This window comes from Natator depressus, chromosome 9, assembly GCF_965152275.1.
Source record: "Natator depressus isolate rNatDep1 chromosome 9, rNatDep2.hap1, whole genome shotgun sequence".
Lineage (NCBI taxonomy): Eukaryota > Metazoa > Chordata > Testudines > Cheloniidae > Natator > Natator depressus.
The window spans coordinates 49,664,641-49,678,216 of record NC_134242.1 but is presented as its reverse complement, the minus strand read 5'-3'; the positions used below and the strand labels follow the sequence as shown (position 1 = coordinate 49,678,216).

Below are 13,576 nucleotides of genomic sequence, written 5' to 3'. Positions count from 1 at the left end.
AGGGACGAGTAGTTGTCTCTGGGGTTCTCCCGTGCGCGGGTCCCGTTCTACTCGATATAGCCGATCCTGAAGCAGTTCGAAGTGTGGCCACTGCTTCGCCTGGTGCAGGTCAATTATGGCTCCATCGACTGTGGCTAGTTGTTCATAAGTGTGACTAAGGGTGGGATCTGCTCTTTGCGTCACGACAAAAGTCAGTGTGAAGCAGGGGTTCAGCGGCAGCATCTGGCGGGGCATCCACGGGTTCTTCTTCCGGTCCGTTGGGGTCTGGTGCCTCCTCCCCTTCCGATTGGGTCTCAGGAAGGCCCCCTTCCAGTGCTGGGGTAACTGTGGGCTTTTGTCGGCATTTAAGCGGAGGACTTCCGGGAAGTCTGGCCAGTCCTGCCCCAGGATTACCGGGTAGGCAAGCCGAGGAGCCAAGCCAACCACCATCAATCGCGTGACCCCATCCACGGTCAGCCGGACTTGGGCACTGGGGTAGGGTCATACGTTGCCGTGCCGTGAATGCACTGTAGATGGATCGTCCCCTGGCGTGGATCAGCCTGGAGGCCTACGCTTTGATGAACCAGCATCTGACCGCAGCCTGAATCAATTAGGGCCAAGGTTGGGCAATCCCCGACAACTACTGGCACCGTAATCTTGGTGGCCTGTGGGCATCAGACACAGGTTTCTCCTGTGCAGACCTGGCCGAAGCTGCAATCCATTTTGGTGCAGTCCCGCTGTAAATGGCCACATTTCCCACAGGAAAAACAGGATCTGAAGTTTGCACGCCCCGGCCAGGAGAGTGTTCCCACCTGGCTCCTGGGAGGGCTTCAGTTGGTCCCTCGGGTATCTGGTCGAGGTGCCGGGTCTTGTCAAACTGGGGCCTCGGCAGGCCGAGGTCGGGGCTCTGGGCCCCATTACGGGTTTTGTGGCTCGATCCAGGTGGCCCCCCTTTTCTGTGGGTTAGGGCGCTCCGGTCCTGGCAGGGCAGCTCGAATGCTTGGTCCCACCAGTGCTTCGGCAGCGAGGAAATCCTCCATTAATGTGATGGCAGCCGCTAACATCATAGGCCGGTGGCGGAGGACCCAGGCCCTCCCCCGTGATGGGAGTATATGGACGAATTGCTCCAGAATAATTTGTTCAACGAGCTCAGCCGGGGTCTGTCTTTTGGGCTGTAGCCACTGCTTGCACGCTTCCCTCAAGTCTTGGGCTACCATCCGGGGTCGGGCCCCCATAGGATAGACCAAGCTCTGGAACCACTGTCGGAAGGTCTCCAGGCTAACGTCCAAGGCATCTAAGATTGCCGCCTTTACCCAGGTGTAGTCCCATGCCACGTCCATGGACAGGCCCCGTTATATGGTTTGGGCAGTCACAGTCAGGTATGGGGCCAAGATGGTAGCCCACTGGTCTTGGGCCCAGCCTGCGACTAACGCCACCCTTTCAAAAGTCACAAGAAAGGCTTCTGGGTCATCGTTGGGTCCCATCTTTGTCAACCGGATGGGAGGGGCTAGGCTGGGTGGTTCAGCAGGCCCTGCAGGCTGGGGCTCTGCAGGACGGGGCAACAAGGTCACCAACTGCTGCAGGCATTGCTGCTGCTTGTCCAGTTTCTGGTGTCCCAGCTCCAAAATCAGCTGTTGCTGTTGGGTCCCGAGCTGTTGGACCAGCTGCTGCTGCTGCTGGAGCTGGGCGGCCTGCTGTTGTTGTTGGCTTTCGGCTAAGAACTTAATAAGCTTAACCATAGTCACTTGGGCACACTCCTCCGCAGATCCCTTCTCACAAGGATCGGGGGATCACTGCCCACATTCTCCAACACGTGTAGGGGGGTTCGGCTGGCTTGTCCCTCTCTGGGGCGGCGGGGAGCCAGACCACTTCGTTACTTCTGTCAGGTGTGTCAGGGAACTAGCCTGGCTGCGGACCAACAGTCAGTGGCTCAGGCCCTCAGGTGGGGCTGAGCACACAGTTCAGTATTAGCCAGCCCAGGCCCTGGATCAGGGCAGGCAACAAACAGTCAGTGGCGCAGGCCCTCAGGCAGGGGCTGAGCAAACAGTTCAATAGCAAACCCAGGCTCCTGGTTCCGAGTGGCCTGGGAGAGGGGGAGACTGCCACCCGCGAGATGGGTGGCAGGGGGGATGCAGGCCCACCCACTCCACTGCGTCCCAGCCCGGGGCCCTAGCAGCAGCAGAAGACCCGCTGCTGTGTCTGTGAGGTTCCTGGCCATAACACACTGACATAGGCTCTGGCTGCGTTGTATCCTGACTAGGGTCGGCTGCCCCCGGGCTGCTTCCTACCTCCCCCTGTAGAGGTACCTGGGTCCGGACGGCATCCTCCAAGGAGTCTCACACCATGGGCTCCTCAGGGTTATTGGCGCACAGTTGGCTTGGTGGCTTCTCGGGGTATCTGGCAAGCGGCAAGCTTGGCAGTGTCTCTGGGCTCGGGCTAGCCTCAGGCAGTGGCTGGTCTGGCCAGTCCTTGGGTCGGTTGCCGATTGCCGTGGTCTCCCAGCTAGAAGCTCCGCCACAGGCATCTGGCCTCTCCGGTGGCTGTGTTTCAAGTGAGCTCTGGGGTCGGGCTTTTATACTTCCTGTCCTGCGCCTTGACCTCTGAGGGGCGGGTGCAGGGTTCGCTGGCTCTGCCCACTTTGGCGTCCAGAGAAGCTCGTCCCTCTCCGGGGCAGCAGGGAGCCAGATCGCCTCGCTACACTCCCCTAAATGCATTGTCTGATTTTTGAGGAGTGGAGAAGCCACGGATCCTGTTCAGTAGGTTGACCTTCTACAGCTAGTGGTTGCCGTGAAAAGGTTCACAGTTACCTCCAGCAGCGATGCAGTTATTGCCAATTTCATGCGTAGGTAAAAACAGTGGGATATGAGGTACTAAGGTTTGCTAACATCTAGCAAATGCTGACCTTTTACTGATGACCCCTCTGGTGGAAAATGGGCTGGAGGAAGCCATGCAGGAGGTGAGGAGAAGGGAGCTCATGCCTGACTGAGCACAGGAAACGGAACCGTTCCTCTTACTTCACCCACTGCTGCCGCCACCACCTTCTCAGAGCCTTTCAGCCCATGCTCCAAGCAGAGGCACCACATCGGTCAGCCCTCTCCCCAGGTAACTGCAACCCCTGCTCAGCCCACTGGACATGGGCAGGGGGAAATTCCAAGGGGAGGGGAAAAGAGTGAGGGAAAAGAATTGCAAGGGATGGAGAAAATCTCAAGGGTGGGGGAGGACAGAGGTGTAATGCTCATGTGTGACAAAGTTTATCTACTGAAGTTGTGCTACTGGGTGAGTACCCTTTTCCAAACACATAGGTACACTGGGCACCATGCATATAAGTGCATGAGGATGAAGACGAATATTTAGAACTCCAGAGCTACTTAAATATTTGCATTCAAGCTTAGTTGACTTGTTTGGTCTAAGTGAGATCTACAAAAACAACCAAGTTTGAGGCACCTCAGTTGTTTTAAAGCTACCAGATCTGATTCACTCAGCTAGCAGGACCTGTGTTCAGAACCCCTGGCAGCAGAAAGTCTGGACGGATGGCGGCCAGTGGGACAAACCTCCCACAATTCCTGCTCTGCCTAGAGTCCTGGAGCTGCTCACCACAGCTCAACAAATGGGCAAGGCTAGCCAAGGCACTGACAGTACAGGGGTTGCTCCTGGGAGATGCACCAAATCACTATCTCCTCAAGCACTGGGGCTTCTATGGAGCCCTGGCAAGCCAGTCAACTCCTGCCCTTCCTTGGGGGCTGACGTCACCTTTGACGCAACTGCCCTCCTAGCACCAGAGCAGGAGTGCGGGCAAACTGTACTCCCTGTGCCCACCCGGGGGGATTAAGCCAATTAGTAATACATAAATTCCCTAACTGAGCATACAGGTACATGGCCTCTGCACAGTTTCCAAACAATCGTGTATGTTAAACCACCGCCAGCTTACGACTGCAAGCCAAACCAAGGAAGCAGGCCTCAGGGAAGAAGTTCAGGTCCATGCTAACCCTGCAGCCAGAACTCTCCTGGAAGGAGGAGGATGTGCTGCTTTTCTTTCCCAGCCTTGCTGAGCTCAGATACCTGAGTGGATTTTGCTCGGATTTGAAAAAACAAATGTTCTTTCCAGGAGAGACCCTCTAGGACCGATTCAGTGCTGTGGGGTTGTGCTGGGCACTGATTTGCAACCTCACCAATAGCAAATGTTACAGGTTGCCCCAGCCTCTGAACAGTCAGGAGGGATTTTTGCAGCTTTTTAGAGCAGTTAAGCAGCCAAGTCCTAGTGAATTCACAGGACGTTGTGCACCTAACTCCCTTGGGCTCCAGGATGCCAGCGGTTATTTCCTTGTTCAGAGAAGATTCAGACTTCAGTTTTTTCCTGATTTTATTTTATTCCTGGCATGTGCATGGTGTTGTTCCTGCTAATGCTTTGAACAAGGATGAAAGCGGCATAAAAGCTCCCACAGCTGTAGCGTGACTTTCAGAAGTCCGACCAAGCAGCTCTGAGTTAAAGTTCTCCACCAGAATGAAGTGTGTGGGTGTGTTAACTGTCTTCCCCCCCCAACAAAAAAAACCTTTGTGAGAACAAGAACCTTTGTGTGGGCTGTCGATCCAGATCACTACCCTTCCAGTCAGGTGGTGTGTGTCACTCCACTATTCTGCGCTTGGAGCTGATATCTGCAGAGGCTGTGTGGGGGGTGGAGGATGGTCCCCTGTCGCCCAGCTGCTCTTTGGCACAGAAAGACTCTCTCTTCCCTCTGAACCGCAGGGGAGGAGATTCTCATTTCACTCACACCAATGTGACCCCCGTCCCAAATCACTAGTTTTACCAAGATAAAATGAGAGTGTGAGAGCCCGCCTGGGGTAACACCTCTGCATTCAGCAGGGGTGACGTTGGGCAAAAGGGCTTGAGTGCTGGCTGCTAAGTGCCAATCAGTCAGTGGTTGGTGGTTGGCTATTCTGTTCACGTTCGGCACCTTTTAGTCATCGAGCTATTAACCTACCGGTGCCGTAGGAGTAGCTGCAGCCGTTGCCCCTGCAGTGGGTTCCCTGCTCAGATAATTATGTCTGTCGCATTAGTGGTTTGTGATCTTTACCAATCTTCCTAAAAATTAGAGCGAAAAAGACTTACTCACCACCTACTGGGCACCAGACCCATGACTAATCAGTAGCTCAGGCTTGCAAAGAATAACTTTTTCCAGACAAATTTGATTGCTTTTTTGGACAGGCTTGCAAAGCTAGTGGCTGCAGGGGCTGCAATAGCCATCATAAATTTAGATTTTAGGACATGAATTAATTTTGAGAGATTTTCATGAGACGCGGCATCAAAGTGGCTGGGCTGTGAGCAGTGTCTTGTGGATTGAGATTGGCTTAAAGTCCTAAAGGAAGAAATGCATAGACTTGGGATGAGTGAAGAGATGTCTAGTGGGGTGCAGCGGGGGTCTGTTCTGTTCAGTGCTTCGTTCCTGATCTGGGACTGAGAGAAAACAGTACATCTGGGAGAGAAATTAACTGGTAAACTGACAGTGAATGGGGAGCACTTTCAAATCCCAGTAGGTGGGCAGACTGATGCTAGCTTGGCTCACACTAGTGTGCTAAAAAGTGTGGCCGTTGCGGCTTGGGCTGGAGCTCAGGCTCTCAGGGCTAGGAGGTTGGGTGGGTTTGAGCACCTGACTACAGCATCCACACTGCTGTGTTTAGAATGTTAGCAAGTCTGTCTGCCCAGGTTGGGAGGCTCACTCCCAGATGCCGGGTAGACATACTCACAAAGGGAGCTAGGAGGGTGGAGCTGGGCCTAAGTGGCAAAGGTCAGTGCAGGGCTAGCCAAGTCTGGGGAGGTGTATAAGTGGGGTTTTGGGTTAAATCTGTCAGCAAGTCCCATTCTCCCCTTGGCTTCTGTGCCAGGAGGGGGAGGAGAAGGGAAGCCTGTGGATGTGGCTGGGGGAGCCGAGGAGAGGCTGCATACATCTTCTCACTGCTCTGGACGCTCCTGTGCAGGCATCCGAGCCCAAAGTTGGGAGAAGGCAGAGGCTGGGAGCCAGTCACGCTCCTCAGGAGTCTCCCTCCACCCAGCCCAGCAAAATTACTGCAAGGAGAACCTGCCTTAGCTTCACCTCTATCGGATGGGTAAGGCAGCTGTCGCCTTGGGATGGAGTGCCAAGCACAGTTAAGAACTAAGATCCCAGAACAAGTGGGGTTTCTCTGTCCTCCGGGCTGGCACCGTGGTATGGCCTTGGGGATTTAAACACTTGAGTGCTTCAACCTTCACAGAGCTCCCAGCAAGGAGTTCAAGGGAGACCGTCTACGCCCCTCTGCCCTGGGCAGGCTTCCCCCAGGGAGGGTTCTAGGGCAGTGGCAATCAGGGTGCATGCCCTGTGACTCCTGTGGGAGCTGGGCTGCCAGAGGGCTGGGGCTGAAGGGTGACACCATGGAGACACGGGCCCTGGCATGTTCCTCCCACTCCAAAAAAACCTTTGTTAATAAAGGGGGAGGCGGGGAGTCATGGACCAATGCAGGTAAAGTCCTTGCCCCCCACTTTCTGCCAGAAGAACAAAGAGATCTCTTGCTTACCTAGGTTGGGGTAACTCAAACAGCACCATGGGCAGTGTGTGCATCCCCTGTTCAGGAAGGCTAGCCCCCTGCCTCCTCTGCCCGAGGCCCCAGCTCCTCCTGCTCTTGCTGGCTGGCCTTCCGGCGCAACCCTGAACCCAGCCCAGCTCGCTGGTGCCCGGAGCAGTCCAAAGGAGCCTCAAGTCCCAGCCAGCCGGCTGGGGCCGAGCCCTAAGCCCTGGTCACCCAGAGGAGCTCTGAGCCCAATCTCAGCCCAGCCCTGGGGCTGCAGCGGAGAGCATTAGTGGAGGTTTGGGGAGGCTTATCCTCCCCCAGAATCCATTACCCGCTGCCCATGCACAGGGATCTGTATTACCAACAGGCAGAATAGTCACTGGGCTCAGTACAGGGGTTACTGGGTGAAATGCAGTGACCTGTGATGTGCAGGAGGTTAGACTCGATCTGAAACTCGAGGAACGTTTGATTCTCTGGCCATCCTAGGAGGAGATTCAGCTGGTAAAAATGAAAGCTAATGTGACTGGAGGGGAAACAATTGTAACGGTTCCACAAACAGGTGATGAATCCACACCACATCATTCAATTGAACACGACCTACTGAGTCCAAGAGAGTGAACATGTGCTTGATAATGAGCAAAATGAGGCCAGTTTTTGAGCAGAAGAGATTTACAACGGAAGCCACAGGCATTAACTTTTGTTTTTACTGGTGAGTGCTCCTCTTTGCCCCTCCCCACTGTGCAAGCAGTGGGTGGCGCCTTGGGGGGGAAGAGGCCAAGCAGGGGTGGGGCCTCGGGGCAGAGTGCAGGCAGGGTCTTGGGGGGAAGTGGCTGAGTGAGAGCGGGGCCTTGGGGTGCAAGGTGGGCAGAGTGGGGGTGCGGCCACAGTCTGGACACCAGGGTTCACAAAAGATTAATCCAGCATTTTAGCTTTTCCTTTCCTTAATTTCATCATGTTAATGAGTGCCCAGACACTTCCCGAAAGGGAGATCCGCTTGGATTGTGAAATAGTATTTCAAGGGAAATGGTGGAAGCTCCATCACCTGTGTCTTGTTCAAATATTTGGCTGTGGTGTTCCTGACTCCTGGGGTTTGCTTTTGGCAAATATGTTTATTTGCAGGTGTGTTTGTGGGAAGAGCAAGGGTTGTGAAGGCTTATGCACATGCTGAACAATGCCAGAAGTGATCAGTGGCATCTGGAGAACTCTGAGTGCATCTGGAAGACAATGCCATGTGACACATGGTGCGAATAAGCAATTACAAAGAACAAATACTCAGAGTAATAGTTGTAGCGAATAGATGACAAGCTCTTGCCATCCTCGCTGAGATGGGACCATCTTTGGCACCTAGGTGCTAAAAGAAATAGAGGTGCGTTCAGTCAGAGTGAGCCATCCTAGCAAACAGAAGAACAGTGAGAACAGAAGTAAAGTATCCATGAGAGAGAGCACATGGTGTGACCAGACTGCACCTGGATACAAACTGGCCCATGAGCTGCGCCGGAGAGTGTCTCTCCATTTAAATGTGCAGCTATAGCAAACCAGTCAGATCAGGTGCACGTTTTTCTCTCTCCATTGCCCCAGATTGCAGGGTATGAACATTTCTAGCTTATAAATTTTTCAATGGATTCTTTCCTGGGGGAGGTTTTTTTTTTAAATCAAAAACAAGCCCCCATCAGCTGAAATATTTGCATGAAGTCTTCATATAATAAATCTGAATTGAGTTCCCTGTAAAACATGGCCACATGAGGCCCATTCCCTGATCATTCCAACAGAGAAAGGGGCAAAGTTTGGTTGTTTGAAAATAGCTCAGCCGGCTCTAGATTGGAGTAGGATGGGCTTTGCTAACAGTTCCCCATTGTACAATGGAGATATGAGCTTGTCTGTCTCTCACAGGCGTGTTGTCAGGATAAATACATTGAATTGAAAAGTGCTTGGAGATCTACTAATGAAAAGCGCTATATAAGCGCTGGGTGTTATTTATTATTTATTTGCATCCAGGCATCCGTCAAGGGCAACAGTGCCTTACAGCCCGGAGTTCAGACACACTGGTAGGACATTCCGAAAAAGACCACGTTCCTAAAGCACCCTATGCTCTGAAGTAGTTCCCTCACCCCAGCAGACTGCCACTGGTTACCATGGTGGACAGAGCTGTGAAGACCGTTCCTTTTCTTCTTTAAACAGTGTTTGAACTGCCTGGCTCACAGTGGCTCCATGAGCAGACATTTCATTTAGAGGGTGTCGGCCCACATCATCAAAGGTAGTTAGGCTCCTCACTTGCATTGCTTTCAGCTGAAGGTAGGAGCCTAAATAATGAGGTTCTGGCTGTCATCTTGTGCTCGAGAATCTTCCATTCAAGTCTCTAGCTTGATGGTTGTTAAAATAACTTACAAGATATAAACCAAGAGCGACCTGATGCAGTGAAGTCTACGTGAGTCTGCAACTACCCTGAAGCAATAGCTCTGAGAGGTGGGACCCTGTTCATCTCAATTGTACGTAACTCTTAAGACTGGTGTTATTTCACTGCTGATCAAGGCCAACCAGATGAGAAGGGATAATGACTATGCAAATGTGTGCTATCTGCTGCCAGCGGCTTGTCTTTTGGGTGACTCCGGTTTGTGAGGATTGGTTTGTAAGAACTTGGGAGAGTACCAGTACTAAAGTGAACTTAACCAGATAAACGCACAACATGCGTGCGCGCACACACACACACACACACTTCAACCCATGCCTCTAACTCTCAGGTGAAGGAAATTTTCATGAGTGGTGGTGAGGAATTTTTTAGTGCTTCTGAATTGTGAGCGCTGAAGAGAATTAGAAAAAGCCAGAGGAGTCTGGCTCAAAAGCTGACTCAAGAGAACACAGAAGTATCGTGTTGTTCTTTACTCTCTTTCTGGGGAAAGGAAAACTCCACCCTTGGCTCTCAAAATAGACTTCAAAGTTTTCTGAGGGAAAGGAGACACTTGGATACATTCACAACTAGTCCGAAGGTCCAAACTTGGGACTTTGTCTACTGTACAACCATCTAGACTTCTTTAAGAGAGGTGCTCTCATTAAACCATTCCTCTAGACAAGAGATGGTTAATGAGCTCTCATCTAATAGGCTGCTACTACCACCATGAACTTGGTAAGCATGCTCTGAGATTATACCCTTCTAAACATGAGCTCCTGAGAGAGAGCCTCAGGTTCCTGAAGATGTAGTGCTAGTGGCACCTAGGCGTAAACATCTGGACAGACCTCAGATGCTTACTGGTCCCCTGGATAAATGTGAGTGTAATTGCCTGGGCAGACTCCGGGATGACATACTTGCTTCAGCATTTCAAGGACAGCAGCTGATGGTTCCTGCCTGTTCTCTCTGGAATACAGACTGCAATTGCTAATACTAGAATCTTTCCAAGGACTGGTTTCAGAGGTGCCACACGTTCTCCTTTTCTTTTTCCAAGGACTCTACACTTTGGGGAAACCTGGATTTGACATGAGGTAGAGAACTACTTGGGTGATCTAGGAACTCTATCAAATCCCCTCTGGAGGTTATGGATAGAGCCAGTGAATCCAAACCCACCGGCTTCCATTGCTCTCCAAAGCTGGAAAGTCTGCGTCTGTCCGATGCACTAAGAGCAACAGCTGGCCAGTGTGTTGGAAAGGAAGGAGCTGAGGTCCACGTTCCTTTCCCCAGGAAGAATTTCCTTTAAAGAGCCGATTTTGCTACCCCTGCATACAGCACGCATGCTCCGATGGTCCTCGTCATGTAGTCTCTCTGTGCAGTAATTGGCTATGATCTTTGCCACTCTGGTCCTTGTATCACGTCTGTGAGCTTGCTGCTGTCCTCTCGAGAGTCCTCCCTTAGGCAGGGTTAGGATTGGGGTTGGGGGCGGGGCAGACGCTTAGGATGGGAATGTTATAATGGAATAGGCATGCAGACTATATATATATATATATATATTCCCTTCCTCCCAGTCTATATTTCTCTCCAGAAAGTTCAGTTTAAGCTGTCACTGCCCTTTTCCTGCCTTTTGAAGTCAGAGAGCTCCGTCCATGCATGACTTCTTTAATGAATATAAATATAGTGAAATATAAATAATATGACATGCCTGAAATAGCGTCACCCCTGAGCATTCAGGCATGGACGTCATGGAAAGAGGGGGAAAAAGGCTTTTTATCTATTTTGGCCTTTTCTGAGGTTTGTTCCATTCCTGAGGAAAGTGCAACCTTTGCCATGGATGAAAATACGCTGACGCTTTAAAAAAAAAAAAAAAAAAAAAAAGGAAACTGACCCGTGGACTGAAACAAAGTGGAAAGTTTTCCATTGCAGGGGTTGTCATAACACTACAGGCCAGGGCCCATAACAGTGTGGTGAGAAGCGGCTTGTATCAGTGCCTCTCCACAGGGACCTGTGGGGTTAGAGACACCTCTCCCGTGCTGTGACAGCATTTGAGAAATCCCAACAAACAGTGAAACAAAGGGCAGGCCAAAACAAGCTGAAAAACACCCCCTAACCAAGAGAGCTTGAATCAACACCGATTTGAAATGCACCTATGTCCAAACCTCTTCAGGCCGGGCTAAGCCCCTGTCCGGGTATTTATGGCCTGAAGATTCATTTGAAGCTGGTTGGGGATTAGGAAATTCTAACCAAAAAAGATGAAAGCAACTTCACTGGAAATGGTGAGGCTTTTTTTCTTTCTTTTTTTTTTTTTTAACTGTGGCCTGTCAATTTAAGGGAGCACTAGAGTTTTGGGCAGAACAAGAACTGCGAGGACATTGCTAGGTGATGCATCACTCTCTGGCTGGCTGCGCTTATCCCTCAGTCTGAAGAACCCAAACAGTCAGGACAGAAAGAGCGAGAGAAGGGTTAAATAAACGCATGGCTGTTTTCCCCGGCTCCTCCTCTTTCTTCTTGTGTCTCTGCTCCATTCACACTGAGCAGGCAGAACAAGTGTGTTGTCCGAGGCAGGGAGGCTGAGCTGGACCGGCAGAAAAATAACAATTCTGCAGCTGATGGATTGAGATCCACCTTAACAGGGGTAGCTGGAGCTAGCAGGCTGAGCGGGCAAGTGCTCAGACCAGCAGAGACAGCAGCTGCCACTGAAGACAAGCTCCATCCCAAAACAACATAGACAGGAGGATTGGGGAAGAAAATAGACACCACTCCACCAATCTCCTGTCCCAAGCAACCCTTTTCCTGCCAGCCACATCTAACCCTTCTGGATTACAAGGGCCAAGCGCACAGAGTGCAGGATGGGTTTTCCAAAGGTTTGTTTTTCTATCCTCCCAACCAAGGGAATTAACTAGAAGAAGGAAAAGCCTGGGGCAGCCTGCATGGTGCTAAGAGGTAAGGCTGAACTGGGAATGACAGTGTCCATGCATTCTGTGTCTAGCTGCACTCACCCCGGGGGGTTCCTTGGAGCTGCTTGCTCAGTTAAAAGACAAACACTGCTGCCTGGTTTTACTTAATGATTGTTTGTGATTCAGTTTGTGATAAGGGAGCTGAGCTGCTGGCTCATTGTGCGGAGCTGGTCTGCAGTAGAACTCAGTGATAAATGAGAATACTGGATCCCCCACAACTGCAGCTGGCTGGGCTGGGGAGCACAGGATGGGGGATTCGATTGAATTCTAACTGTGCCCATCTCAATATGCCCTTCTGATCCTGCCTCAAAAGCTCACACAGAAAGAAATGGGTGCTGTTGGCCATCCTGAGCATGGGTCGTTGTGTGGGGGCAGCGAGGGAGAAGGAGAAAAGCCCCCAGTAAGTCCTGCTTCCCACGGATTATCAACCTCTTTTTATTTAAGCTCAGTTGTTCTCTTAAAAAAGGACTGTGTAAAAATAGAACCTTCTTTTTTAAACCAAACCAGCCTCCCTCTGATGGTCCTTAGTTGCCTTTGCTCATTTTAGGGACAAAAGTTTTCCTTCCTTTGTGCTCCTGTTTGCACAGCGGAGCCAGCACAGCTCCGAAGGAGAGAGCTGAGCGTTACTGTCCGTCTCATGCATCAGCATCAGAATTGTCTCCTAAGCCCCAGTCTGATCCACTGATTGCAGGCAACAGGGTTATGAGCTATCAAAGAAAGCAAAATCTGAAGACAGTAGGGGCAGCTCAGTGTCACCGAAGGCTTCGTTTAGCCTGCAGAACCTTTATTACTGGCAGTGATATGCAAGATGGAAAGAAACCAGCTTGACTCTCAGCACCCAGGCTGAAGGTGTAGGGCTAGCAGGTAGAATAAGCCTATTTTGACTTGTAAGATGTGCATACTTGATAGGACTAATCGAGAGGCAAACACACCATAGTTAGTCAATATTTGGGGCGCAAACTATCATCAGGGCCTTTGCTGAACATTCTCCTCCCAATGTGTACTTTTGTTTGCATACTTTGGTATCAAACTAAGGAGGTTACGAGGTCTGTTGGTTAGCGCCAAGTCCTGGGGACCCAGAGGGTTTGGGACTGAGGCCCTGTCTTCACAAGGGGAAAAGGTGTGTTCTTAACTTGAGTTAAAATGGTAGTGAAGACAAGGCAGCTTGCAGTTTTCACATGAGTTAGCGGGTCAAGTTAGAGACGAAGCTCATACATAATCTTTAACTGGACCTGCTAACCCATGTGGAAACTACAAGCTGCCTTGTCTACCCTTACACTTTACCATGCACTGTTAAGCCGAGTTACCTAAGTACTCGGGCTAAGTATGCACCTTTATCCCTAGTGAAGACACAGCCACTGGCTGGGCTGTGATTTCAGGCAATCCCCTTTGGCTTCTTTCTACTTAAGTGAAAAATACTGGGGCTGTTTATGTTAGAGGAGAAGCATGAGATGGGATATGACAGTATATAAAATAATGACAGGGTTGGAGGAGGCTGATTAGGAATTTGTCCTTACCTTGTCTCATAATGAAATCGAAAGATGGTAACTTCAAAACTAATAAAGAGGAACACCTTTTCACACAAGGCACAGTTACCCCGTGGAACTCATTGCCACAAGATACCATTGAGACCAAGAGCATGGCAGGATTTTAAAAAAGGATTGGACATTTACTGTGGATGACTCTGGAAGTTCTTGTTATCCATGTAGACTTTTTTTTA

At 50.8% G+C, this 13,576-nt stretch overlaps 1 protein-coding gene across 2 annotated transcripts in view; it reads left to right on the top strand.

Annotated features, from left to right (window-relative positions):
• Positions 1–11,430: 11,430 nt before the first annotated feature.
• DGKG (diacylglycerol kinase gamma) overlaps positions 11,431–13,576 on the top strand; it is a 133,486-nt gene continuing 131,340 nt past the window's right edge. For both annotated transcript variants that reach the window (XM_074964126.1, XM_074964125.1), the window contains exon 1: positions 11,431–11,842. The gene's annotated coding sequence lies outside the window, so the exon portion shown is untranslated. The remainder of the gene's footprint in view (positions 11,843–13,576) is intronic.